We start from the raw sequence: 24,319 nt of genomic DNA, 5'->3' as shown, positions 1-24,319 counted from the left end.
ATTTCTATTATTTAATTAATAACTAAGTCATACTTAATTATTATAGGCAAAAACATTCCCTTTAATTCGAATTTATATTATCTCAATTAAGTCTTACTTAATTATAATAAAATTCAAATAATCATCAATTAATTTAAATCCATAATTTAAATTAACTATTCCATTAAGTGCTCTATTTGTGCGACCCTATAGGCTATTATTTAATTGGCAATAATTTTATTCTCTAATAAAATTATAAATAATGAGCGGTATCTAGTAATACATCATTCTTACCCAATTAAACAATAATTAAATCGTGATTAGATAAAACCTTTCGTGATTAATGTTTTTCGTGTAATATAATCCCTTTAACCATACATATTATAGATTAAACTCGAGGCATGTATTTAGTCATCCTCTTCAACATTTAATCCGGGTTTACTTGATCCAGGAGTAGACTATCAAGACAAATCATTATTTGAGCATGGCCATGCTTTTTATAATCTTACTCAATCAAGAGGCCAATAATATCTCTCCTAATTATATGAGGGTTAAATCCTTTATCTATCATTCATATTTCCCATACGACTCATGATATACCCGATGTCCACTTTTATCATCACCCGATCAAAAGTAACTTTTAATGTAGTCAAAGTATATTAATCCTCGTATAGAAATATAATGATTTCAAGTCAAAGGATCGTTACACCATTATCACTGTGAGTCTTTCTTATGACTTTATTAAACATGAAGAATCTCACTGTGGGTCTGTCCAGTACCATGTACTCACACATGTACCTATGTATTGACTTTAGTATCCTCATACTTATAACCAATGAGATGCGGTTATCTTGTCAAACAACATACTAGTCTATCTATGTATTATTATTGTCCTATATAATAATACTCGACTAGGAACCTTTAAGAATATGATATATTATATAATCTCAAGTTCAAGTCATGTACTTAAACTATACAATGTGTATCATGTATCTAAGGACGTTTATTATGCTAACAAAATATCGCAGTAATAAAGGTAATAATAAATACATTTATTGAATGATCAACTGACATAAAGATTTAAAAGAATAATGTATTGCCTCTAGGGCACCTACACTAACATAAATTTGATGTATTTTTTGTTAGGATCATGACTTCCAGATCTCATCGTGCAAAAATGTCGTGATGGCACCAAACACTAGCATTACACCAAAACGTTCAAGATGAGGTATAGGTAATTTTCTAAGGTGAAGAAAGCTTGGATCAAAGGCATGGTGCAAAAGGTAACAAATATGATTAAAAAACTAAAAAAGTTATATTTTGCAAAATCTATTTTGTGAATTAGGTGAATTGGAAGTATTTGGAACAACCTATTAGTGATGAGTCAATGACCTTTGCATATTTTTATAGGTCTTATACGTAAGATGGAATTTTTTATTATTGGCATAAAGAGGAAAGACAGAATTTAAAACTAAAGTTATGGGATGAAATTAAGGCACGCCTTTATCTAAGCACTGTGTATTGATAAATGAGTAGTGCAAGATATCCTAAATTAGTTTCAAAATGATGTAACATGGTGATGTATCAATTTATAGGGATGGGTGAATTTATAGGGTCCATCTCATTTAATCATATCATGACCAATGAAAATGTGACACGTGCAATTTTAGAACCATTTTCGGATCCAGTTTTGGATATCTAGCTTTAATTTTTAAAAAAATATGCCATATGCATACATAATAGCGCAAAAAACTCATTAATATAAGTACTATATTATGTTTGGGCTCATTTGACAAGATACCTAACATAACATTAATATTTAATGCTTTGACACAAATATTAACTTGCAGGTGGTACTCGCCACGCAGAAATCCAATACTAAAAATAAATTTGATCAAACAAAAAACTTTCCTTTGGGCCGGTTAGTTACTCACATGAAAAATATATAATTATTACATATTTATTCCCGCACACGCATTTATTATTTGACCATTAAATAACCTTCTTTTTGGTCAATTATTTGACGCATAAATAATAAACATACACATCCTAATATTTCAAAATAAATAAATCTACACATAAATATCACATTGGCAATATTTTGCTTCAACTCCCTCATTCACGAAATAAAAGGACGAAATATAATATGTACAAAATTTGTATTATTATCAAATATTAAAATAATATACCTATTTTTTTAATATTCTTATAACCAAAAATATTAAAATAACTCACCAGAATATTTTAATATTACAACAATTGATATTGTACCATATATAATTTGCATGCCAATAATTTTTCCGTGTGCTGGGAGCAATCAAAGAGAAAGGAAAAATTCAATATCATATTCTAATCCCCACCATAATGAGAAACACAAACATATTAATCAATTATATATCTTGAGCCACAAGATATATCATGGTTCACTGACGTTTACACTTGATCACATATTATATTCTTAATTTAAAGAAAACAATGCAGCGGAAAGCAAGCCAACACATGTTAACTTTAGATAATGAAGCAAGTAAAACTTTATATATATGTCATCATTACTTAATATGATAACAAGTAACACGATAGCGGACATATAGAGATTAAACTAAATCATGCTCTGTATAATCTCTAGAAAAAATTGAATAAGATCATCACATATATTCCGGTATTAACATCAAACAAGATATATATAACATTAATTTATCGTAAATAAATATTACAGACAAGTTGTATTATAACAAATATACAATGTTCAAGCCAAAACAAAAAATTACACGATGCATTTACTCATGTTTAATTTCAAAACCGAAAAAACATTCATATAATAATATATTTATATGGTCAACCATAAAATTTCAACATAAGATATGCTTGGTACCACTTGTTAGATCTAAATACATAATCAAGATCATTTTATGCAATATGATCAAGGTTACATTAAAGTTATAATATGGAAGCATACCTGATTGTATTATGATAGATATACATATAGACATAGAATGCATATGGTAAGAGCAAAAATTTATTGCCTAAAGGGCTTTTTATGTTGCAGTAGAAAATATGGCAACAAATATGGAAAATTTTGGCGTTGCGTCCAGTGGTGATGCAATAGAGGTCATATAGCAACGTTTTAAGCCATATATAGCAACAACACAACATCATTGCAGTAGAAAATATTCAACAACAAATTTTATTTTACAGCAACATAGTAAAATCATTGCAATAGATGTTTTTATCTGCTAAATAACCACCTTAAGGTAACATTAACTGGTCCAATTACAATGAATTTATGGTCTAATTTAACAAATATTGCAACAATTTTGAACCAACTGCAATATTTTATGGCTGATGTAATTCTATATGGCAACAAATTTGGACATAATTGCAACATTATTTAAAAAAACAAAAGGAACTATTTGTAAATAGACTAGCCAACCATTTTTTTATGCCACAAAACCAAACAATATTGCCATTCAAAAGTACCATGGCCAAATCAAAAGCAGCTCTCAGGCTATCCCAACATCATTTTTCAAAATATTCATAATTTAAGTATAAGAGAACAACAAAAAAGAATTTAGCTATTTGTACAAACTTCAAACTAAAAAATTAAACATAAAACAATCACATGTGTAGCCCTTCATTATTATTAATCTTCCTATAGTTAGGCTTGAAGAGGTGATTTCCTTTCCATGGAAGAATGTTGTCTAAGAAATCACATTCTCCGTATGATAGCCAGGAAATCTTACTACTAGTTTTTGGCCCCAAAAGCAAATGCATTGCTGCACAAAACAAAATAAAACAAAACATTTTATCTAAAACATTGCTAGTGTTCCATTTTAATATATATAAATATGATACTTGACTTTAAGGTAGTATCTAAAACAAATTCAAGAATAAGAAAATCTAACTGTATTTAGGGATTTGTCCTACTGTTACTGAATGAATGGATCTGTTTGCACCAAATTCAGCAGCATTGAACCTTTAACAATGAATCCTGTATTTTTGTTCCTGCATCAATATGTAATTTGGGAGTAATAAATCTGAATAAATGCAATTAAGCAGTGGTCACATATAACATCTTGTTGAGAATATAGGTTAAGTTTTTGTATTTATATTAAACTTAACTTAGGTTACATAATATACAATATATTGAGGAAGCCTTAATAGAAACAAGAATTAAAAGTCAATAATTTAAACCTTTGTTTATTTTTCATCAAAGCCTCAACTTTTTATAGAATTTCACCATTATCAACACTAAAACATCAAGGTGGCCGAAGGATGTTTTTAGGAGCACTTATCCATAAGGTACCAGTAATAGCAAATCTCCACAATACGTTGACATGCTCCGACAATGCATCATCGATGTCAACCCGAGGTCCGATCAGTATCTTTTCTGGTTCTGGTCCATCCAGTACGTCTAGACCACCTAGGTAAATTACCAAAAAACCAAAATAGTGCCTTGAATGAGAAATTCTAATTTTCCTGAGCAAAAATCGCAAGAAGTAAACTTTACTCCAAAATAATTTATTGAATAAGAGGGGACCATTCACTACAACATATTTGCAATCATACAACTGTTTTTTTGCCGTTGTGTGACAGGTAGAGTTTCCGTTGTTTATCCAACACTCGTGTGATCGAAGGTTGGACAACGGTTGTTTATACACTTGTAATAAGCGAGATTCAACAACGTTTTTTTATACCGGTTACAATCAAGAATTCACAACGGGTACTCCATATAAACCATTGTTAGGAAATTCTTTAAACAACTATTTCTTTATTCAACTATTGTCTACCTAACTTAACAACAATAGTTTTTCTAAAAAACCATTGTTGTTAACTTATTCGATATTTTCATAAACAACAATTTATAAACTTCTTTTAACTAGTTAAAACCGTTGTCATGAATGTTTTTTGTTTAAAAGACAATGGTGTAAAAGATTTAAATCATTGCAAAAAATATCAAAAGACAATAGTTTTTTTAAAAAAATTATGTGCAATGAGACATACAACGGTTTTCATCATTTTTTAAGTTGGTTACACACAACTGTTTACAAAACTAATCTCAATATTTAAAATAAATCAATTTTAAAAGAAAATGATATTATATTAATTCAATTGTTATTTAAAATTAAAATTAAATTTATAATACAAAGGTTCTCTAAAAGAATTACAACTATAACTTCAAATTTATTTCTAAACATTCTTATTAAGGTACACACTAATTTGCAACATTCACACTAGTCAATTAATGAAGCCATCCTGTGTGGCCAGGTTTACTCTCCGGTGCTGGCACTCCTCCTCTGTCTACCACTGGTTTCCTTCTCTCTCCCGGTGCTTCCAACTGTCTTTTTGTACCCTTTTCCTGGTCTGGCAGAATCCGGGTACGAACTCTATATATGCTTGATGCCACAGGTAAATTCAGTTGTGCCACTGCTGATTGTGGCTCGGGAACTGTCGAATGTGCTGGCACTGGCGCCATTCCTCCAGCCACTCTAGTAGAATTCACGATAGCCCTAAACCCTTTCATAAGAAATCCTACCCATATCATAAATGCATTAACCCACTGTAACTGTGTGAAGTAATCTATTTACGTGACCCACAGCCCCCACATACATCTAAAAAACTAAAGCAAGCATGTAATTATAGTGCAATTTAATAACTGAAAAAAATAAGTTGCACATCCATCGAACAAAACTAACCAAAATTTACTTTCTCGTGACAGTCTAACCCCCTATGACCCCTACACTTTCTTACAGCAACACCCCCGAAGTCCCACACATTAACCCACTTTACAGTCACTCATTAATTCAGACCTCTAACAACCATAACTTAACTTTTGATACCTCTGCTCGAGAGTATCCAATCAGGCCACCAAGATTTTCAAACCGCGATAGTTTTGGCTTATATGCCTACATGTCAAAAATACAGTGCAGATAAAAATTAATTTCATGTACGTTTTCATACTGTTGTAGATATACGATCTACACAGGGTTCCAAATTACATGAACTATTTTAATTTCTAAAAGGTCAGGTTTATTTCAAAAGAAATTAATTTCCTTGTTTTAATTCAGTATTCAATACAATAATCTATTATGCAAAAATATTGATCATCTACTTAACAAAATTCTCATGACGAGAAGTCCCAAAAAAAATATCTACTATGAGTAGATGATCTGAATCAACTTCCAAAGTCAAAGTTGGTCCAATTTAGTATAATTTTAAACTCAGAAAATAAAGATAATACTGCAACTTGGAAGCTCATCCTGAACTTATGCAACTCAATAGCAACCCCACACAGTACAATATGACAAGTTGACAACTATAGCATAAATTGTAGGATAACAAGAAATTATACCTCCAACTGATCCTATTTCTACTACTTTAGCGTCAATCTCAGCCACTAATTGTCTGATGTTATAACATCAGTTGTTAGCAGGCCATAGTGTTGAGCAACACAGGGTGGTGCAAGACGGAGAAAGAGGTCGGAAAATGTTGGAACTCAAACAGTTGTTGCTCGGAATATTTCAGAAAATTCTGAATATCAAGCTCTATCCGAAGAACTGCACGGACCAAAAAGATGCCATCAACATTAGCAATAAAGTTTATGACAAAGAAGCAGCCAATTCAAAAGTCTTAGATGCACATGGGAAGTACCCTTCTTCCTGCGAAAGCAGGTAGACTACTTCACGTGTAAAGTAACCAAAATAATCTGGTCCAAATTTTTCTTGCTCTGGGGATAACTCCTCATGGCCTGAAGCTTTCATTATATTCTAAGAAAACAAATTATAGCAAACATTAATACATTATCAAAGTAAATTATTAAAAACACAAATCCAATTTAACTCCCAAATGCTAAGACACATAATATACAGTTAAATCCTTGAAACAATCAAGAATATAAACACATATAATAAATAGCTAAAATAGGTCTGAGTTACGTTATGGTTGAACCCATGGAGCATGAGTAGCACTCACTCTCCGGTCGTTCAGATAAACCCCCATATGAGAACCCTGTGAATATTACCTGTTCCAAAAAATATAAATAGCTATATATATATTATCTAGGCATTAAGCAGCATATTACCCACTCCCAGTTGATCAGATTTGGTGAGTGTCCAATCTAAACTCTACAGAATGACTAACAGTAATTGTAATATTCTACAAACAGAACATAATGTAGAACATATAAGTATTCACTGAACTTCTGTCTATATATGTAAAATTTCTTTAAAATACTTTACATATAACAACAATTTGGGTCTACCGGAGCAATTTAGAAGTTTAAGTTTTAGAATCACTTTAATACTAGATAATACAAATTGTCAGAAGTGTATTCTTACACCAGTTCCGGAGGGAAGGTATGTTGTATAACAATAATCCCCTTGTATCTTTCTCAATAAGCAGATATATGACATTATACATGTTGAAAATTCTACAGATAAAAGGATATAGAAGACCAAAATGGTGATAAAACATATAGGGGGTGAATAGCTCTACCTATAACTACACTACAAGCACTGATGATTATCGAAAAAGAATCTCAAAATAAACTCTCAAGAGGCGTTCGGCACACAAAGACTTGCTCCTGAACTACAATTCGAACACTCAATTGTAACAATCTCCACATAAATAAAACCTCGCAGGGCAAAACATGGTCTTCAGAAGGACACTAACTTAGACACTCAAGTCGCACAACTAACAAATGTTAATAGTTAGTACAGATCAAGAGTTATATTTACATAATCCTTTCTCTACAGAATGATTATGCCTTCAGACCACTTCTCGTGGTACTAGGGGCTCAAGGGTTCTGGACTCAAACAGAGAGAGAGAGAGACTAATTACGAGAGAGAGGGGGAGAGAGAAAGAGAGAGACAAAGAGAGGGAGGGAGAGAGAGATTACTCACTTCAGCAGCGAGACACTCAAGAACAGCAGACAAATACACAGGGGAACCAGATCCAACACGCTAAGCATACCTCCCATTCTTTAAAAATCTAGAAATCCTCCCAACCGGAAAATCAATTACTTTATCTAGGTTGAAAAAGATGCATCGGTTCTGAAGAGAGGGAGAGAGTGATGCATCGGTCCCCCTAAACTTTTAAATCTCAATTGAAATCGTCTCTCTCTCTATCCCTCTCACGGATCCCCTTCGCTGCTTCATTTTCCCCCTAAACTTTTAAATCTCAATTGAAAGGGGGAAACCAAATTTTCAAATTGGGGAAAATAAATTACTGGTCGGGGAAAGAAAATAATAATAGTATTTTAATTATTGGCCAGGAAAGAGAAAATATTTTTTAAAAAAGTACTTAAAAATTTAGGTAAATATTTCACATTACGGTTTGATAAATTTGAAGTTTTTTTATAATTAGAAGTTTTAATGCGGGATAAATTTAAATTTTTTAATAAGTTTTTCATACTACTAAAATTGATATATCTTAATATTCGTACGGTTGGATCGTCGAATAAATCGTTTTAAAAATTTATCTAGTAAATCGGGAACGAGTCTCGTTGTCGGGAATTATACTTTTACTAGATTTTTCTAATCCTGACATGCAAGATAAATTTGAAATTTTTAATAGTTTTTTCATATGACTAAATTGATATATATTGACATCCGTATGGTTCGATCGTCGAAAAAATTATTTTAAAAATAATCTTGTAAATCAGGAATGAGTCTCGTTGTCGGGAGTTGTACTTTTACTTGATTTTTCTAATTATGATATGCAAGATGAATTCAAATTTGTTAATAATTTTTTCATATGACTAAAATTGACATATCTTAACATCCGTACGGTTCGATCGTCGAAAAAATAATTTTAAAAATTAATCTTGTAAATCGGAAACGAGTCTCATTGTTGGAAGTGGCACTTTTACTGGATTTTTCTAATCCTGACATGCAAGATGAATTTCAAATTTGTTAATAATTTTTTCATATGACTAAAATTGATATATCTTAACATCCGTACGGTTAGATTGTCGAAAAAATCATTTTAAAAATTAATCTTGTAAATTGGGAACGAGTCTTGTTGTCGAGAGTGGTACTTTTACTAGATTTTTCTAATCCTGACATTCAAGAAGAATTTGAAATTTTTTAATAATTTTTTCATATGACTAAATTGATATATTTTAACATCCGTACAATTAGATCATCGAAAAAATTATTTTAAAAATTAATCTTGTAAATTGGGAATGGGTCACGTTGTCGGGAGTGGTACTTTTACTGGATTTTTCTAATCCTGACATGCAAGATGAATTTAAAATTTGTTAATAAATTTTTCATATGAATAAAATTGATATATCTTAACATCCGTACGATTGGATTGTCTAAAAAACCATTTTAAAAATTAATCCTGTAAATTGGGAATGAGTCTTGTTGTTGGGAGTGGTACTTTTACTAGATTTTTCTTATCCTCACATGCAAGATGAATTTCAAAATTTTAATAATATTTTCATATGACTAAAATTGATATATCTTAACATCCGTACGGTTGAATTGTCGAAAAAATCATTTAAAAAATTAATATTATAAATTAGGAACGAGTCTCGTTTTCAGGAGTGGTACTTTTACTAGATTTTTCTAATCCTGACATGCAAGATGAATTTCAAATTTTTTAATAATTTTTTCATATGATTAAAATTGATATATATTAACATCCATACGGTTGGATCGTCGAAAAATCATTTTAAAAATTAATCTTTTAAATGGGGAACGAGTCTCGTTGTCGGGAGTGGTACTTTTACTAGATTTTTCTAATCCTAACATGCAAGATGAATTTCAAAATTTTTAATATTTTTTTCATATGAATAAAATTAATATATCTTAACACCCGTATGGTTGGATCGTCGAAAAAATCATTTTAAAAATTAATCTTGTAAATAGGGAACGACTCTCGTTGTTGGAAGTGGTACTTTTACTAGATTTTTCTAATTTTGATATACAAGATTTATTTCAAATTTTTTAATAATTTTTTCATATGACTACAATTTATATATCTTAACATCTGTATGGTTGGATCGTCGAAAAAATCATTTTAATTATTATTCTTGTAAATCGGGAACGAGTCTCGTTGTTAGGGGTGGTACTTTTCCTAGATCTTTTTAATCCAGTCTTGCAAGATGAATTTTAAATTTTTTAATAATTTTTTCATATGACTAAAATTGATATATCTTAACATCCGTACGGTTGGACCTTCGAAAAAATCATTTTAAAAATTAGTTTTGTAAATTAGGAACGAGTCTCATTTTCAGGAGTGGTACTTTTACTATATTTTCTTAATACTGACATGCAAGATGAATTTCAAATTTTTTAATAATTTTTTCATATGACTAAAATTTATATATATTAACATCCGTACGGTTGGATCGTCGAAAAAATCATTTTAAAAATTAATCTTGTAAATTGGTAACGAGACTCGTTTTCGGGAGTGGTACTTTTATTAGATTTTTCTAATCCTGACATTCAAGATGAATTTTAAATTTTTTAATAATTTTTTAATATGACTAAAATTGATATATCCTAACATCCGTTAGGTTGGATCTTCAAAAAATCATTTTAAAAATTAATCTTGTAAATGGGGAATGAGTCTCGTTGTTGGGAGTGGTATTTTTACTAGATTTTTCTAATCCTAACATGCAAGGTGAATTTCAAATTTTTTAATAATTTTTTCATATGACTAAAATTGATATATCTAAACATATGTACGGTTGGATCATCGAAAAAATTATTTTAATTATTATTCTTGTAAATCGGAAACGAGTCTCGTTGTTAGGGGTGGTACTTTTCCTAGATTTTTTTAATCCAGTCTTGCAACATGAATTTTAAATTTTTTAATAATTTTTTCATATGACTAAAATTGATATATCTTAACATCCGTACGGTTGGATCTTCGAAAAATCATTTTAAAAATCAATCTTGTAAATTAGGAACGAGTCTCGTTTTCAGGAGTGGTACTTTTACTAGATTTTTCTAACTTACATGCAAGATGAATTTCAAATTTTTTAATAATTTTTTCATATGACTAAAATTTATATATATTAACATCCGTACGGTTGGATCGTCGAAAAAATCATTTTAAAAATTAATCTTGTAAATCGGGAACGAGTCTCGTTGTCGGGAGTGGTACTTTCACTAAAATTTTTTAATCCTGACATGCAAGATGAATTTCAAATTTTTTAATAATTTTTTCATATGACTAAAATTGATATATCTTAACATCCGTAAGGTTGGATCGTCGAAAAAATCATTTTAAAAATTAATCTTGTAAATCGGGAACGAGTCTCGTTGTCTGGAGTGGTACTTTCACTATTTTTTTTTAATCCTGACATGCAAGATGAATTTCAAGTTTTTTAATAATTTTTTCATATGACTAAAATTGATAGATCTTAACATCCATAAGGTTGGATCGTCAAAAAATTATTTTAAAAATTAATCTTGTAAATCGGGAACGAGTCTCGTTGTCGGGAGTGGTACTTTTACTAGAATTTTCTAATCCTGACATGTAAGATGAATTTCAAATTTTTTAATAATTTTTTCATATAACTAAATTGATATATCTTAACAACCGTATGGTTGGATGGTCGAAAAACTCATTTTAAAAATTAATTTTGTAAATCAGGAATGAGTCTCGTTGTTGGGAGTGGTACTTTTACTAGATTTTTCTAATCTTGACATGCAAGATGAATTTCAAATTTTTTAATAATTTTTTCGTATGACTAAAATTGATATATTTTAACATTTGTACGGTTGGATCCTCGAAAAAATCATTTTAATTATTATTCTTGTAAATCGGGAACGAGTCTCGTTGTTAAGGGTGGTACTTTTCCTAGATTTTTTTAATCCAGTCTTGCAAGATGAATTTTAAATTTTTTAATAATTTTTTCAAATGACTAAAATTGATAGATCTTAACATCCATAAGGTTGGATCGTCGAAAAATTATTTTAAAAATTAATCTTGTAAATCGGGAACGAGTCTCGTTCTCGGGAGTGGCACTTTTACTAGAATTTTCTAATCCTGACATGCAAGATGAATTTCAAATTTTTTAATAATTTTTTCATATAACTAAATTGATATATCTTAACACCCGTATGGTTGGATGGTCGAAAAAATCATTTTAAAAATTGATCTTGTAAATCGGGAATGAGTCTCGTTGTTGGGAGTGGTACTTTTACTAGATTTTTCTAATCGATGACATGCAAGATGAATTTCAATTTTTTTAATAATTTTTTCATATGAATAAAATTGATATATCTTAACATTTGTACGGTTGGATCATCGAAAAAATCATTTTAATTATTATTCTTGTGAATCGGGAACGAGTCTCGTTGTTAAGGGTAGTACTTTTCCTAGATTTTTTTAATCCAGTCTTGCAAGATGAATTTTAAATTTTTTAATAATTTTTTCAAATGACTAAAATTGATATATCTTAACATCCGTACGGTTGGATCTTCGAAAAAATTATTTTAAAGATTAATCTTGTAAATTAGTAACGAGACTCGTTTTTGGGAGTTGTACTTTTACTATATTTTTCTAATACTGACATGCAAGATGAATTTCAAATTTTTTAATAATTTTTTCATATGACCAAATTTATATATATTATCATCCGTTCGGTTAGATCGTCGAAAAAATTATTTTAAAAATTATTCTTGTAAATTGGTAATGAGACACGTTTTCGGGACTTGTACGTTTACTAGATTTTTCTAATCCTCACATGCAAGTTGAATTTTTCAATTTTTTAATAATTTTTTCATATGACTAAAATTGATATATCTTAACATCCGTAAGGTTGGATCTTCAAAAAAATCATTTTAAAAATCAATCTTGTAAATCGGAAACGAGTCTCGTTGTCGGGAGTGGTACTTTTACTAGATTTTCTTAATCCTGACATGGAAGATTAATTTCGAATTTTTTAATAATTTTTTCATATGACTAAAATTGAAAGATCTTAACATCCATAAGGTTGGATCGTCGAAAAATTATTTTAAAAATTAATCTTGTAAATCGGGAACGAGTCCCTTTGTTAGAAGTGGTACTTTTACTAGAATTTTCTAATCCTCACATGCAAGATGAATTTTAAATTTTTTAAAAAAATTTTCATATGACTAAATTGATATATCTTAATACCCGTATGGTTGGATGGTCGAAAAAATCATTTTAAAAATTAATCTTGTAAATCGGGAACGAGTCTCGTTGTTGGGAGTGGTACTTTTACTAGATTTTTCTAATCCTGACATGTAAGATGAATTTCAATTTTTTTAATAATTTTTTCATAGGACTAAAATTGATATATCTTAACATCCGTAGGGTTGGATTGTCATAAAAATCATTTAAAAATTAATATTGTAAATTAGGAACGAGTCTCGTTTTCAGGAGTGGTACTCTTACTAGATTTTTCTAGTCCTGACATGCCAGATGAATTTCAAATTTTTTAATAATTTTTTCTTATGACTAAAATTGATATATATTAACATCCGTACGGTTGGATCGTCGAAAAAATTATTTTAAAAATTAATCTTGTAAATCGGGAACGAGTTTCGTTGTGGGGAGTGGTACTTTTACTATATTTTTCTAATCTTGACATGCAAGAAAAATTTAAAATTTTTTAATAATTTTTTCATATGACTAAAATTGATATATATCAACATCTGTACGATTGGATCATCGAAAAAATCATTTTAATTATTATTCTTGTAAATCGGGAACGAGTCTCGTTGTTAGGGGTTGTACTTTTCCTAGATTTTTTTAATCCAGTCTTGCAACATCAATTTTAAATTTTTTAATAATTTTTTCATATGACTAAAATTGATATATCTTAACATCCGTACGGTTGGATCTTCGAAAAATCATTTTAAAAATTAATCTTGTAAATTAGGAACGAGTCTCGTTTTCAGGAGTGGTACTTTTACTAGATTTTTCTAATACTGACATGCAAGATGAATTTCAAATTTTTTAATAATTTTTTAATAATTTTTTAATAATTTTTTAATAATTTTTTAATAATTTTTTCATATGACTAAAATTTATATATATTAACATCCGTACGGTAGGATCGTCGAAAAAATCATTTTAAAAATTAATCTTGTAAATTGGTAACGAGACTCGTTTTCGGGAGTGGTACTTTTACTAGATTTTTCTAATCCTGACATGTAAGATTAATTTTAAATTTTTTAATAATTTTTTCATATGAATAAATTTGATATATCTTAACATCCATAAGGTTGAATCGTCGAAAAAATCATTTTAAAAATTAATCTTGTAAATCGGGAACGAGTCTCGTTGTCGGGAGTGGTACTTTCACTAAATTTTTTTAATCCTGACATGCAAGATGAATTTCAAATTTTTTAATAATTTTTTCATAAGACTCAAATTGATAGATCTTAACATCCATAAGGTTGGATCGTTGAAAAATTATTTTAAAAATTAATCTTGTAAATCGGGAACGAGTCTCGTTGTTGGGAGTGGTACTTTTACTAGATTTTTCTAATCCTTACATGCAAGATGAATTTCAATTTTTTTAATAATTTTTTTATATGACTAAAATTGATATATCTTAACATCCGTAGGGTTGGATTGTCTTAAAAATCATTTTAAAAATTAATACTGTCAATTAGGAACGAGTCTCGTTTTCAGGAGTGGTACTCTTACTAGATTTTTCTAATACTGACATGCAAGATGAATTTCAAATTTTTTAATAATTTTTTCATATGACTAAAATTGATATATATTAACATCTGTACGGTTGGATCATCGAAAAAATCATTTTAATTATTATTCTTATAAATCGGGAACGGGTCTCGTTGTTAGGGGTGGTACTTTTCCTATATTTTTTTAATCCAGTCTTGCAACATGAATTTTAAAATTTTTAATAATTTTTTCATATGACTAAAATTGATATATCTTAACATCCGTACGGTTGGATCTTCGAATAATCATTTTAAAAATTAATCTTGTAAATTAGGAACGAGTCTCGTTTTCCGGAGTGGTACTTTTACTAGATTTTTCTAATACTGACATGCAAGATGAATTTCAAATTTTTTAATAATTTTTTCATATGACTAAAATTTATATATATTAACATCCGTACGGTTGGATCGTCGAAAAAATCATTTTAAAAATTAATCTTATAAATTGGTAACCAGACTCGTTTTCGGGAGTGGTACTTTTACTAGATTTTTCTAATCCTGATATGCAAAATCAATTTTAAATTTTTTAATAATTTTTTCATATGAATAAAATTGATATATCTTAACATCCATAAGGTTGGATCATCGAAAAAATCATTTTAAAAATTAATCTTGTAAATCGGGAACGAGTCTCGTTGTCGGGAGTGGTACTTTCACTAAATTTTTTTAATCCTGACATGCAAGATGAATTTCAAATTTTTTAATAATTTTTTCATATGACTAAAATTGATAGATCTTAACATCCATAAGGTTGGATCGTCCAAAAATTATTTTAAAAATTAATCTTGTAAATCGGAAACGAGTCTCATTGTCGGGAGTGGTACTTTTACTAGAATTTTCTAATCCTGACATGCAAGATGAATTTCAAATTTTTTAATAATTTTTTCATATGACTAAATTGATATATCTTAACACCCGTATGGTTGGATGGTCGAAAAATAATTTTAAAAATTAATCTTGTAAATCGGGAACGAGTCTCGTTGTTGGGAGTGGTACTTTTACTAGATTTTTCTAATCCTAACATGCAAGATGAATTTCAAATTTTTTAATAATTTTTTCATATGACTAAAATTGATATATCTTAACATCTGTACGGTTGGATCATCGAAAAAATCATTTTAATTATTATTCTTTTAAATCGGGAACGAGTCTCGTTGTTAGGGGTGGTACTTTTCCTAGATTTTTTTAATCCAGTCTTGCAAGATGAATTTTTAATTTTTTAATAATTTTTTCAAATGACTAAAATTGATATATCTTAACATCCGTACGGTTGGATCTTCAAAAAAATCATTTTAAAGATTAATCTTGTAAATTAGGAACGACTCTCGTTTTCAGGAGTGGTACTTTTACTAGATTTTTCGAATACTAACATGCAAGATGAATTTTAAATTTTTTAATAATTTTTTCATATGACTAAAATTTATATATATTAACATCCGTACGGTTGGATTGTCGAAAAAATCATTTTAAAAATTAATCTTGTAAATTGGTAACGAGACTCGTTTTCGGGAGGGGTACTTTTACTAGATTTTTCTAATCCTGACATGCAAGATGAATTTTAAATTTTTTTAATAATTTTTTCATATGATTAAAATTGATATATCTTAACATCCGTAAGGTTGGATCGTCGAAAAAAACATTTTAAAAATTAATCTTGTAAATCCGAAACGAGTCTCGTTGTCGGGAGTGGTACTTTTACTAGATTTTTTTAATCCTCACATGGAAGATTAATTTCAAATTTTTTAATAATTTTTTCATATGACTAAAATTGATAGATCTTAAGATCCATAAGGTTGGATCATCGAAAAATTATTTTAAAAATTAATCTTGTGAATTAGGAACGAATCTCGTTCTCGGGAGTGGTTCTTTTACTAGAATTTTCTAATCCTGACATGCAAGATGAATTTCAAATTTTTTAATAATTTTTTCATATGACTAAATTGATATATATTAACACCCGTATGGTTGGATGGTCTAAAAAATCATTTTAAAAATTAATCTTGTAAATCGGGAATAAGTCTCGTTGTTGGGAGAGGTACTTTTACTAGATTTTTCTAATCCTCACATGCAAGATGAATTTCAATTTTTTTAATAATTTTTTCATATGACTAAAATTTATATATCTTAACATTTGTACGGTTGGATCATCAAAAAAATCATTTTAATTATTATTCTTGTACATCGGGAACAAGTCTCGTTGTTAAGGGTGGTACTTTTCCTAGATTTTTTTAATCCAGTCTTGCAAGATGAATTTTAAATTTTTTAATATTTTTTTCAAATGACTAAAATTGATATATCTTAACATCCGTACAGTTGGATCTTCGAAAAAATTATTTTAAAGATTAATCTTGTAAATTAGGAACGAGTCTCGTTTTCCGGAGTTGTACTTTTACTAGATTTTTCTAATACTAACATGAAAGATGAATTTCAAATTTTTTAATAATTTTTTCATATGACCAAATTTATATATATTATCATCCTTACGGTTGGATCGTTGAAAAAATCATTTTAAAAATTAATCTTGTAAATTGGTAACGAGACCCGTTTTCGGGACTCGTACTTTTACCAGATTTTTCTAATCCTCACATGCAAGATGAATTTTTAAATTTTTTAATAATTTTTTCATATGACTAAAATTGATATATATTAACATCCGTAAGGTTGGATCTTCGAAAAAATCATTTTAAAAATTAATCTTGTAAATCGGAAACGAGTCTCGTTGTCGGGAGTGGTACTTTTACTAGATTTTCTTAATCCTGACATGGAAGATGAATTTCGAATTTTTTAATAATTTTTTCATATGACTAAAATTGGTAGATCTTAACATCCATAAGGTTGGATCGTCGAAAAATTATTTTAAAAATTAATCTTGTAAATCGGGAACGAGTCTCTTTGTTGGAAGTGGTACGTTTACTAAAATTTTCTAATCCTAACATGCAAGATGAATTTCAAATTTTTTAATAATTTTTTCATATGACTAAATTGATATATCTTAACACCCGTATGGTTGGATGGTCAAAAAAATCATTTTAAAAATTAATCTTGTAAATCGGGAACGAGTCTCGTTGTTGGGAGTGGTACTTTTACTAGATTTTTCTAATCCTGACATGTAAGATGAATTTCAATTTTTTTAATAATTTTTTCATATGACTAAAATTGATATATCTTAACATCCGTAGGGTTGGATTCTCATAAAAATCATTTAAAAATTAATATTGTAAATTAGGAACGAGTCTCGTTTTCAGGAGTGGTACTCTTACTAGATATTTCTAATCCTGACATGCCAGATGAATTTCAAATTTTTTAATAATTTTTTCATATGATTAAAATTGATATATATTAACATCCGTACGGTTGGATCGTCGAAAAAATTATTTTAAAAATTAATCTTGTAAATCGGGAACGAGTTTCGTTGTCGGGAGTGGTAGTTTTACTATATTTTTCTAATCTTGACATGCAAGAAGAATTTCAAATTTTTTAATAATTTTTTCATATGACTAAAATTGATATATATTAACATCTGTACGATTGGATCATCAAAAAATTCATTTTAATTATTATTCTTGTAAATCGGGAATGAGTCTCGTTGTTAGGGGTGGTACTTTTCCGAGATTTTTTTTAATCCAGTCTTGCAACATGAATTTTAAATATTTTAATAATTTTTTCATATGACTAAAATTGATATATCTTAACATCCGTAAGGTTGGATCGTCGAAAAAAACATTTTAAAAATTAATCTTGTAAATCGGAAACGAGTCTCGTTGTCGGGAGTGGTACTTTTACTAGATTTTTTTAATCCTCACATGGAAGATTAATTTCAAATTTTTTAATAATTTTTTCATATGACTAAAATTGATAGATCTTAAGATCCATAAGGTTGGATCATCGAAAAATTATTTTAAAAATTAATCTTGTGAATTAGGAACGAATCTCGTTCTCGGGAATGGTTCTTTTACTAGAATTTTCTAATCCTGACATGCAAGATGAATTTCAAATTTTTTAATAATTTTTTCATATGACTAAATTAATATATATTAACACCCGTATGGTTGGATGGTCTAAAAAATCATTTTAAAAATTAATCTTGTAAATCGGGAATAAGTCTCGTTGTTGGGAGATGTACTTTTACTAGATTTTTCTAATCCTCACATGCAAGATGAATTTCAATTTTTTTAATAATTTTTTCATATGACTAAAATTTATATATCTTAACATTTGTACAGTTGGATCATCGAAAAAATCATTTTAATTATTATTCTTGTACATCGGGAACAAGTCTCGTTGTTAAGGGTGGTACTTTTCCTAGATTTTTTTAATCCAGTCTTGCAAGATGAATTTTAAATTTTTTAATATTTTTTTCAAATGACTAAAATTGATATATCTTAACATCCGTACGGTTGGATCTTCGAAAAAATTATTTTAAAGATTAATCTTGTAAATTAGGAACGAGTCTCGTTTTCAGGAGTGGTACTTTTACTAGATTCTTCTAATACTGACATGAAAGATGAATTTCAAATTTTTTAATAATTTTTTCATATGACCAAATTTATATATATTATCATCCTTACGGTTGGATCGTCGAAAAAATCATTTTAAAAATTAATCTTGTAAATTGGTAACGAGACCCGTTTTCGGGACTCGTACTTTTACCAGATTTTTCTAATCCTCACATGCAAGATGAATTTTTAAATTTTTTAATAATTTTTTCATATGACTAAAATTGATATATATTAACATCCGTAAGGTTGGATCTTCGAAAAAATCATTTTAAAAATTAATCTTGTAAATCGGAAACGAGTCTCGTTGTCGGGAGTGGTACTTTTACTAGATTTTCTTAATCCTGACATGGAAGATGAATTTCGAATTTTTTAATAATTTTTTCATATGACTAAAATTGATAGATCTTAACATCCATAAGGTTGGATCGTCGAAAAATTATTTTAAAAATTAATCTTGTAAATCTGGAACGAGTCTCTTTGTTGGAAGTGGTACGTTTACTAGAATTTTCTAATCCTAACATGCAAGATGAATTTCAAATTTTTTAATAATTTTTTAATATGACTAAATTGATATATCTTAACACCCGTATGGTTGGATGGTCGAAAAAATCATTTTAAAAATTAATCTTGTAAATCGGGAACGAGTCTCGTTGTTGGGAGTGGTACTTTTACTAGATTTTTCTAATCCTGACATGTAAGATGAATTTCAATTTTTTTAATAATTTTTTCATATGACTAAAATTGATATATCTTAACATCCGTAGGGTTGGATTGTCATAAAAATCATTTAAAAATTAATATTGTAAATTAGGAACGAGTCTCGTTTTCAGGAGTGGTACTCTTACTAGATTTTTCTAATCCTGACATGCTAGATGAATTTCAAATTTTTTAATAATTTTTTCATATGATTAAAATTGATATATATTAACATCAGTACGGTTGGATCGTCGAAAAAATTATTTTAAAAATTAATCTTGTAAATCGGGAACGAGTTTCGTTGTCGGGAGTGGTACTTTTACTATATTTTTCTAATCTTGACATGCAAGAAGAATTTCAAATTTTTTAATAATTTTTTCATATGACTAAAATTGATATATATTAACATCTGTACTATTGGATCATCAAAAAATTCATTTTAATTATTATTCTTGTAAATCGGGAATGAGTCTCGTTGTTAGGGGTGGTACTTTTCCTAGATTTTTTTAATCCAGTCTTGCAACATGAATTTTAAATATTTTAATAATTTTTTCATATGACTAAAATTGATATATCTTAACATCCGTAAGGTTGGATCGTCGAAAAATTCATTTTAAAAATTAATCTTGTAAATCGGGAACGAGTCTCGTTGTCGGGAGTGGTACTTTCACTAAAATTTTTTAATCCTGACATGCAAGATGAATTTCAAATTTTTTAATAATTTTTTCATATGACTAAATTGATATATCTTAACACCTGTATGGTTGGATGGTCGAAAAAATCATTTTAAAAATTAATCTTGTAAATCGGGAACGAGTCTCGTTGTTGGGAGTGGTACTTTTACTAGATTTTTCTAATCCTAACATGTAAGATGAATTTCAATTTTTTTAATAATTTTTTCATATGACTAAATTTGATATATCTTAACATCCGTAGGGTTGTATTGTCATAAAAATCATTTAAAAATTAATATTGTAAATTAGGAACGAGTCTCGTTTTCAGGAGTGGTACTCTTACTAGATTTTTCTAATCCTGACATGCCAGATGAATTTCAAATTTTTTAATAATTTTTTCATATGATTAAAATTGATATATATTAACATCCGTACGGTTGGATCGTCGAAAAAATTATTTTAAAAATTAATCTTGTAAATCGGGAACGAGTTTCGATGTCGGGAGTGATACTTTTACTATATTTTTCTAATCTTGACATGCAAGAAGAATTTCAAATTTTTTAATAATTTTTTCATATGACTAAAATTGATATATATTAACATCTGTACTATTGGATCATCAAAAAATTCATTTTAATTATTATTCTTGCAAATCGGGAATGAGTCTCGTTGTTAGGGGTGGTACTTTTCCTAGATTTTTTTAATCCAGTCTTGCAACATGAATTTTAAATATTTTAATAATTTTTTCATATGACTAAAATTGATATATCTTAACATCCGTACGGTTGGATCTTCGAAAAATCATTTTAAAAATTAATCTTGTAAATTAGGAACGAGTCTCGTTTTCAGGAGTGGTACTTTTACTAGATTTTTCTAATACTAACATGCAAGATGAATTTCAAATTTTTTAATAATTTTTTCATATGACTAAAATTTATATATATTAACATCCGTACGGTTGGATCGTCGAAAAAATCATTTTAAAAATTAATCTTGTAAATTGGTAACGAGACTCGTTTTCGGGAGTGGTACTTTTACTAGATTTTTCTAATTCTCACATGTAAGATGAATTTTAAATTTTTTAATAATTTTTTCATATGAATAAGATTGATATATCTTAACATCCGTAAGGTTGGATCGTCGAAAAATTCATTTTAAAAATTAATCTTGTAAATCGGGAACGAGTCTCGTTGTCGGGAGTGGTACTTTCACTAAATTTTTTTAATCCTGACATGCAAGATGAATTTCAAATTTTTTAATAATTTTTTCATATGACTAAAATTGATAGATCTTAACATCCATAAGGTTGGATCGTTGAAAAATTATTTTAAAAATTAATCTTGTAAATTAGGAATGAGTCTCGTTTTCAGGAGTGGTACTTTTACTAGATTTTTCTAATACTAACATGCAAGATGAATTTCAAATTTTTTAATAATTTTTTCATATGACTAAAATTTATATATATTAACATCCGTACGGTTGGATCGTCGAAAAAATCATTTTAAAAATTAATCTTGTAAATTGGTAACGAGACTCGTTTTCGGGAGTGGTACTTTTACTAGATTTTTCTAATCCTCACATGTAAGATGAATTTTAAATTTTTTAATAATTTTTTCATATGAATAAAATTGATATATCTTAACATCCGTAAGGTTGGATCGTCGAAAAATTCATTTTAAAAATTAATCTTGTAAATCGGGAATGAGTCTCGTTGTCGGGAGTGGTACTTTCACTAAAATTTTTTAATCCTGACATGCAAGATGAATTTCAAATTTTTTAATAATTTTTTCATATGACTAAAATTGATAGATCTTAACATCCATAAGGTTGGATCGTTGAAAAATTATTTTAAAAATTAATCTTGTAAATCGGGAACGAGTCTCGTTGTGGGGAGTGGTACTTTTACTAGATTTTTCTAATCCTTACATGCAAGATGAATTTCAATTTTTTTAATAATTTTTTAATATAACTAAAATTGATATATCTTAACATCCGTAGGGTTGGATTGTCATAAAAATCATTTTAAAAATTAATACTGCAAATTAGGAACGAGTCTCGTTTTCAGGAGTGGTACTCTTACTAGATTTTTCTAATCTTGACATGCAAGATGAATTTCAAATTTTTTAATAATTTTTTCATATGACTAAAATTGATATATATTAACATCTGTACGGTTGGATCATTGAAAAAATCATTTTAATTATTATTCTTGTAAATCTGGAACGGGTCTCGTTGTTAGGGGTGGTACTTTTCCTAGATTTTTTTAATCCAGTCTTGCAACATGAATTTTAAAATTTTTAATAATTTTTTCATATGACTAAAATTGATATATCTTAACATCCGTACGGTTGGATCTTCGAATAATCATTTTAAAAATTAATCTTGTAAATTAGGAACGAGTCTCGTTTTCAGGAGTGGTACTTTTACTAAATTTTTCTAATACTGACATGCAAGATGAATTTCAAATTTTTTAATAATTTTTTCATATGACTAAAATTTATATATCTTAACATCCGTAAGGTTGGATCGTCGAAAAATTCATTTTAAAAATTAATCTTGTAAATCGGGAATGAGTCTCGTTGTCGGGAGTGGTACTTTCACTAAAATTTTTTAATCCTGACATGCAAGATGAATTTCAAATTTTTTAATAATTTTTTCATATGACTAAAATTGATAGATCTTAACATCCATAAGGTTGGATCGTTGAAAAATTATTTTAAAAATTAATCTTGTAAATCGGGAACGAGTCTCGTTGTGGGGAGTGGTACTTTTACTAGATTTTTCTAATCCTTACATGCAAGATGAATTTCAATTTTTTTAATAATTTTTTTATATGACTAAAATTGATATATCTTAACATCCGTAGGGTTGGATTGTCATAAAAATCATTTTAAAAATTAATACTGCAAATTAGGAACGAGTCTCGTTTTCAGGAGTGGTACTCTTACTAGATTTTTCTAATCTTGACATGCAAGATGAATTTCAAATTTTTTAATAATTTTTTCATATGACTAAAATTGATATATATTAACATCTGTACGGTTGGATCATTGAAAAAATCATTTTAATTATTATTCTTGTAAATCGGGAACGGGTCTCGTTGTTAGGGGTGGTACTTTTCCTAGATTTTTTTAATCCAGTCTTGCAACATGAATTTTAAAATTTTTAATAATTTTTTCATATGACTAAAATTGATATATCTTAACATCCGTACGGTTGGATCTTCGAATAATCATTTTAAAAATTAATCTTGTAAATTAGGAACGAGTCTCGTTTTCAGGAGTGGTACTTTTACTAAATTTTTCTAATACTGACATGCAAGATGAATTTCAAATTTTTTAATAATTTTTTCATATGACTAAAATTTATATATATTAACATCCGTACGGTTGGATCGTCGAAAAAATCATTTTAAAAATTAATCTTATAAATTGGTAACCAGACTCGTTTTCGGGAGTGGTACTTTTACTAGATTTTTCTAATCCTCATATGCAAGACGAATTTTAAATTTTTTAATAATTTTTTCATATGAATAAAATTGATATTTCTTAACATCCGTAAGGTTGGATCGTCGAAAAAATCATTTTAAAAATTAATCTTATAAATCGGGAACGAGTCTCGTTGTCGGGAGTGGTACTTTCACTAAATTTTTTTAATCCTGACATGCAAGATGAATTTCAAATTTTTTAATAATTTTTTCATATGACTAAAATTGATAGATCTTAACATCCATAAGGTTGGATCGTTGAAAAATTATTTTAAAAATTAATCTTGTAAATCGGGAACGAGTCTCGTT

At 28.4% G+C, this 24,319-nt stretch overlaps 1 long non-coding RNA gene across 2 annotated transcripts; it reads right to left on the bottom strand.

Moving 5' to 3' along the window:
- Positions 1–5,074: 5,074 nt before the first annotated feature.
- On the bottom strand, positions 5,075–8,145 carry LOC141678225 (uncharacterized). Of its 2 annotated transcripts, none has more exons than XR_012557659.1 (4): positions 7,878–8,145; positions 6,628–6,743; positions 6,329–6,533; positions 5,075–5,882 (listed from the first exon to the last, which is right to left on the bottom strand). It is a non-coding gene; the product is annotated as an uncharacterized LOC141678225 (long non-coding RNA). The 2 variants fall into 2 exon arrangements; XR_012557660.1 differs by having other exon boundaries at positions 5,075–5,508; positions 7,878–8,143.
- Between the last annotated feature and the right edge of the window lie 16,174 nt (positions 8,146–24,319).

This window comes from Apium graveolens, chromosome 8 (assembly GCF_009905375.1).
Source record: "Apium graveolens cultivar Ventura chromosome 8, ASM990537v1, whole genome shotgun sequence".
NCBI classification, from domain to species: Eukaryota; Viridiplantae; Streptophyta; class Magnoliopsida; order Apiales; family Apiaceae; genus Apium; species Apium graveolens.
Note: the sequence above shows the minus strand (reverse complement) of the source record. Positions and strands in the feature narration are given on the sequence as shown.